General features: G+C 33.4%; 2 non-coding genes across 2 annotated transcripts; one reads left to right on the forward strand and one right to left on the reverse strand.

Moving 5' to 3' along the window:
- Positions 1–384: 384 nt before the first annotated feature.
- TRNAR-ACG (transfer RNA arginine (anticodon ACG)) lies at positions 385–456 on the reverse strand. Its single transcript has one exon. It is a non-coding gene; the product is annotated as a tRNA-Arg (tRNA).
- A 237-nt stretch (positions 457–693) lies between these two features.
- TRNAP-AGG (transfer RNA proline (anticodon AGG)) lies at positions 694–765 on the forward strand. The gene has a single exon. It is a non-coding gene; the product is annotated as a tRNA-Pro (tRNA).
- Positions 766–6,343: the final 5,578 nt, after the last annotated feature.

Raw genomic sequence — 6,343 nt, forward strand, 5'->3', positions numbered from 1 at the left:
TTAATGAAGAATATAAACACGTACTTTACCGTTCAATTGAACCCTGCATAAAAAATGCTATACCACTGGATAAGCTTACAATGCGACTATGGCGTCCGCATATTAGAAGATCGATGCATTCGTGTTACAGTAAAGTTTATTTGAATTCTTATGATCGTCCAGCTTATAATATTATTACACCTAATGTTTTATTTCCGACCACGCTAGCGTATGATGGAAAAGCTAGGACAACTACTGAAAAAAATGACAAAAGAAATTTATTCTCCCGATCTAAATTTACCTCAGTATCTTCTACAGCTAGTGCTGACTATGATCTCCAAGACTCAATGTCCAAAAAAAACTTGCATCGCGAATTTGGTAAAATAATATTAGAATAAAATAATAAGACGCTACCGGGGTTCGAACCCGGAATCCCCAGTTTCGTAGACTGATGCCATACCATTAGGCCATAGCGCCTAACGATTCAATTGAAATATAATTAATTCTTGTAAATTGAACTGTGACTTGTTTATACATGCTAATGAGTAATTATTTATCAAATCGCTAATAACAAAAATTTTAATTTTTTACAATTTTATCGCAACAATTCCCAAGTTAAACATCTGATATCGTTAATGCGAGAAGCAGATATGCATTTATACGACTTTTGAAACGCGATTTCCTACGGCAGCTAATGCCATTTAATTAGCTAGCGGCCGTTTGGTCTAGTGGTATGATTCTTCTTTAGGGTAGAAGAGGTCCTGGGTTCGATTCCCAGAACGGCCCCATATTGTTTTATTTATCGTTTTTTAATTTAGGCTTAACAAAATAAAAATTATTTTTTTATTTTAAGCTTTTAGTCTTCAAAAGTAAATGAGATTCCATGAGTGAGAATGAAATATTAAATAATTTAAGCGACGCAGATGACTTTAACAGCGATTTCGATAATCTAAGCGATGCTTCTTTGAATAATCAAACAAATGATGACATAAACAGCAGTATCATTTTCCCTGCTGAAGACGAAACTAACCATCGCCCTAATACACGTCCTGCAATCGGTGCAAGAAAAACATCTCCCTACATGACACGATTTGAAAAAGCTAAATTGATCGGAACGAGAGCATTACAAATCAGCTTGGGCGCTCCGTTGACGGTTCAAGTTGATTGTGAAAGTGATCCAATTATCCTTGCGGAAAGAGAACTTATCGCCAAAACTATTCCTTTCATTGTTCGAAGATATCTGCCCAACGGCGAGTACGAAGACTGGAGTGTATCAGAACTGCTACTAAATAATTAAAATTCTACACATTCACCTGATTTCAATTTATAATTTTCTATAATCCAATATTTTCAAACTGCTCAGCATTTTATCTGATTTCTTTAAATATTTTTTTTCTTAAAAATTATTTAATCTTAGTATTAATTTTTTTATCCAACTCTTTAGCAATTTATATAGTGGATAATTTTTCTGCATGGCATGTCGTACTTCTTGATTAAAAAAGTTAATTCGAATAATCATGTGGAGGACAAGATAAGCATCGAGTTAGAAGAAAAGATTGATGATAAAACGTACAATGCAGAATCCATTGTTCAGGAAATAAGCTGCAACGAAAAAGCTCTTCGAGACCGCGTAGGCATTGAAAAATTCTTGCGAGCGTTTGGTACAGCTATTGTAGCGTTTTTGCCGAACATTTTGCTGTTACTCCAGACATATCTATTTTTGTTGAATTTTAATGGTAAGTAACTAGCTTGAAAATTTTATAGTTAAAAAATTACACGTTCTGTTACTTGTCGAACTGACACTTCACTATTTGTTGATTTTGATTTCTATTTGTTTATACCACACGAATGAACACATTTGGAGGGCGTGTAGTTTGGACATGTCAATAGCCAAGTTCAGTATATTGGCTTTTTTCACAGTAATTCTGATTCGCATCTTACTGATATTTTTTTTACTGATGATGCCTGCTTATTTCACCTATTGGACTACTTTTGAGATTTTGTTTATCACTATTTTTACTTTTACATCCTTAGCAGTGAACTGGCACGCGATATTCAAACCATTGACTTGGTCTCTTAGAAACCGTTTTGACAAAGTATTAAAGTCAAGTTTACAAATTCGAAAAACACTGGTTTACTCGCTTGTAATTTTTATTTTTTCAGTATATGTGTTGAGAATGGTTGATTTTTTTCAGCTCCCCACTTATTTGATACTTTTACTGATATCCCACGTCAATTTCTTGGATAAAATAAAGATAAAGACAAACGTTTCAGTAAATTCTATGTGTTTGTCGTTTAGCGCGATTTACCAATACGTAAGTTTGTTTCGACTCCTAGGCGGATCGCTGCTTTCACTAGCACTGGTGAAATGCTTGCTAAATTTCAGAATGATGCTTAATAACATACTTTACGCGAACTATCTTACAAATAGCAATGAAATTCTCATTGCGCTGAACTCTGCCCACATCGATTTGCAGCAGCTCGCACTGTTCATCGCTAACAACTGTTTGAGCGATTTGGACCCAAGCTATTTCAAAAACGGGAAACCCAATTTTGTCGAACACGAATCTAAAATTATTTGTACGGATTCTAAACAATACTACGCAGTTCTAAACGAAAAGTTCGAACCATTGCATTATAACCTGTCTAAATCTTGGTATCAGCGTTTTGGTTCAGTTTTTCTAATTCTAGTCTCTCAAGTTCTTATTACAGTTTTCCCTAAAAGATTTGAAAGTTATCATTACTGCTCAGGCTCAAAAATAACTTCCTGTATTGCCATAAACAAGAAACACTTAAATGTACTTACGCCTGTGGCAGCAGCGTTCTTTGAACAGGAATCACTGCTCAAATTTAGCATAGAGAAAAAATGCAAAATGATCGTGCAAGAGTCAAAGATCTTTGTAGAACAAATATATGAGTTTTTCCAATTAAAGCCGACAAAGTCTACACGGGTAGTAGTTTTGCCTGCTATTTTGCTTCTCAATATGAAAAAAACATTATGCCGTTTGTTCTTAACTTCTGAAAAGCAGTTTCCTATAAACATAAAATATTTCGACCGAATCAAAGCATTAAGCGAACGATCTGGTTCGAACGTTCTATCTTATCGTGATTACTGCAAACTAATGAAAGAATTATCTAATTTGCTCGTCGAGATTTTGACTTTAACGAACCTTGCGGAAAATCTTCTTTGTAAAACTAATCAATTAGAAAAACAACAACCCCCTGTCAATTCGAGCATTGATGATATCAGCCAACTAACTAAAGTAAGTTTAAACTGTTCTAATTTTTTTAGGCGATTAGCAAATTGTATAACTTTTTGAATTTCGACGCTGAGCTGTCACGCTGGACGTCGAAAATTGTGAAAAAGCTAATCGAAGTTTGTCCAGCTATTCAAAGCCCTAAGTAGCTAAATTTATTTATGTAAAAATAATTATCCAAAACCGGCGTACATGTTAGCTTCTTTGTGTGTGTAAGGGTTAGCCACATCATACAATACTTTTTTTGTTTGCCTTTTATGTGGTTTAGTTTTTAAGTGCGCTAAAAGAGTTTACATTTAAAAGAACTTACTTTCCAATGTTGCTGCGTTAGTAAAATTTCTGCAGCACGTTGCGCAGTAAAACTCGCCGCAGCCAGGTAGATCGACATCTTGTTCCGGTTTCCAGCCCGATTGGAGCTGCTCAACAACTAAAAAATATATTTTTTTTTGCATACCTATATCTGCATCTAATTTATGACTGACTGATCGTTTATTCGTTCTTACAGCGTCGACGGAGTGATTAGAATTCGTTACTTTACGTTGCTTAACGCTCATAAAATAATTTAGCCGCAAGATTTCGAAATATAAAATTTTGCCAAAAAAAATTAATCTCGGGTACTGAGTAAAATAAAATACGCTAAAATTATTTCTAATTTTTTGTAATTTACTGAATATAACTGAATTATCGGTTCTTTAAATTCATTGTCTTTTTCGTTGATAATCCTTATAGCTACCTTGCTTAGCGTTAAGTTTTTGTGTTCATTTATGTAGGTCACTAAACTTTCTACTAAAAAATTTACTTTTGAGTTATCTATAATAAAATCTACAATTAACAGTTCTGTCATCATGTAATGGTTGTTTTTCTTGCCAATAAGTTTGATGAAATTGATAAGATTTGATAATTTTTTGCACGATATCTGTGCCCCAACGCACTGTATTCCGTTGAAAACAATGTTGTAATCGTCTATAATCACTTTGATTGGCGAATCTTTCTGCGACAAATGGTAAATTAAACTGTTTGCAAAAGACTTGACTAAGATTACTTTTATGTTGTACTGGTTCTTATTCGGATAGAAAAAAGTTTTATTCTGGATAGTGTATGTGCTGATTGAAGTAAACGTTACCAATTCTTCGTTTTCTTGCAATTGTGTATTTTCTATGTTTAAATCGCCAATGTCTATGTTTTCTTTATTCTTCAAATCAACGTAGGCTGGGTTCGTTTTTAATCTTGGCATCAGTTTGCCAGCGCAGGTCGTTTGGTATTGAATCGAAGTGCGGTTTCGCATCGTTGTGTTATTCATCATATCGTAAAGAGCTCTGTTGCCAGTGTTGTTCATTTGAGTCAGCGAACCATTCACATTGCTCACCGGTTCTACCTGCCTTACTGAATTCATATGGCTTGAAAAGTACGTGACAGTGTTGAATTTATTAAGAATTTTGTTTTCTTTGTTTTGCTTGTAGGGTTTGAGGCTGTCATTGGAGTCTGCAGAAAACATCATGTAAGACACAAACCCGTTAGAACCTATGTTAGCCTGTAAATTGGGATTTTTGAGCGTGACCGACGATTTATCGTTTACAATGTCTAAAGCTTTTTTTTCTGTTATTTTACTAAGGGAGTCGTAGCCGTCGTCTTTATTGCTCGGCAACAATTTTTGATCAAATTTATTTTTAATATTTGATTGAACATTTTCCTGGCTCAGCTGATTATTTAAATTATTACAAGAAGAGTTTTCATTTGTAATTATCCTTTGCATACATGTATTTGATTCATATATATTTATTAAGTATTTTAAAGGTTTTCTTTCTTTTTTAATATGTAATAATTTTGTATCTAATAAATTATTTATATAGTTTTGCTGATTTAATCTTTTCGGTTGTAATTTGTCATCAGATAATACAGTATTACTTTGATTTATTCTATTGTTAAATTCTTTTAACTCGCTTTTAAACGGCTCTGATGCGCCTACGTTTCCCACGTTTTGTTTTTTCCGATTGCAATTAGTCGAATAATACTCTAACTTCTTTTCACTCTGACTTGACGTGTCCGATGATGGAAATCTTTGCAAACATATTTGATTGTTTTCTATGCTGAAGTGCATATCTACTCTGCTCGTTGCAGAGCTAAAATTAATACTACTTGGTCTGTTTTTAACGTAAGAATTATGTTTCGGACTGGTGAAAGAAATTTTCTTGATTTCTTTCAATACGTGGCATTGAGCGTCATGTGTGCTTGGCACGTAAACATTTATCGGTTTCCCTGGCATAGAATTGCACGGTTTAAATTTAGAGCCTGCGTTGTTGTGAGGAACAGGAGCTTTGACTTTGTTTTTTTGAAACTCTTCTTCCGGTGAACCGCTATTTTTGATCGAATCTGGATTACTGTATTCTCCAGATGCACACTTATTCGATTTTTTTAATTTAGCCAGTGTAATTTTTTTGTTCCTTCCAAATTTGTTCAAACTTAGGAACTTTGTATTCAGCGGTTTTTCATTATTATTTTTCTTTGAAAAATGAATTTTGTTCGTGGTTGCAGAATTAGCCGATTTTTGAGTATTGCGCAATATGACTTTCTCATGATTACTTGAGTTCGCAGAAATCGGACCTATTAACTGATATGGTAAGTAACTGTCTAAAAATTGCTCACCCATTTCAATCTGACTAGTGTTATCATTCTTTGTTCAATCTTTGTAAGGGAACTGGCTTATTTGAACTGAAGTCACACGATTATACATTTCATTAATATGTGTGTGGTTGCAACGTTTATTCATGTTTATTTGCATTTAAAATTCTATAATCTATGTGCTAAAATTCGGATGTGTTAACAAAAAATCTAAACGAAGCAAAAAAACATTCAAATATACTAGGTTCAACTTAAATCGAAATTCCGAGCTACATTTACCGATTTTATATTAAACTTATTTTTTTATTAGGTTGTGAAGTTTTTTAACTGTATTCAACACATTGTTCGAGTTTTTTGTTTTACACTTATATTTGGAATATGAAAAGTATTTCTTATTCATTAATTCACACAAATTCGAATTGAACAATATATTCTTAATTACGTCAGAATTTGTAAAAAGTTTTTTTTCAATTATTCTATTTGCATCA

Source organism: Dermatophagoides farinae, unplaced genomic scaffold, assembly GCF_024713945.1.
Source record: "Dermatophagoides farinae isolate YC_2012a unplaced genomic scaffold, ASM2471394v1 contig10, whole genome shotgun sequence".
NCBI classification, from domain to species: domain Eukaryota; kingdom Metazoa; phylum Arthropoda; class Arachnida; order Sarcoptiformes; family Pyroglyphidae; genus Dermatophagoides; species Dermatophagoides farinae.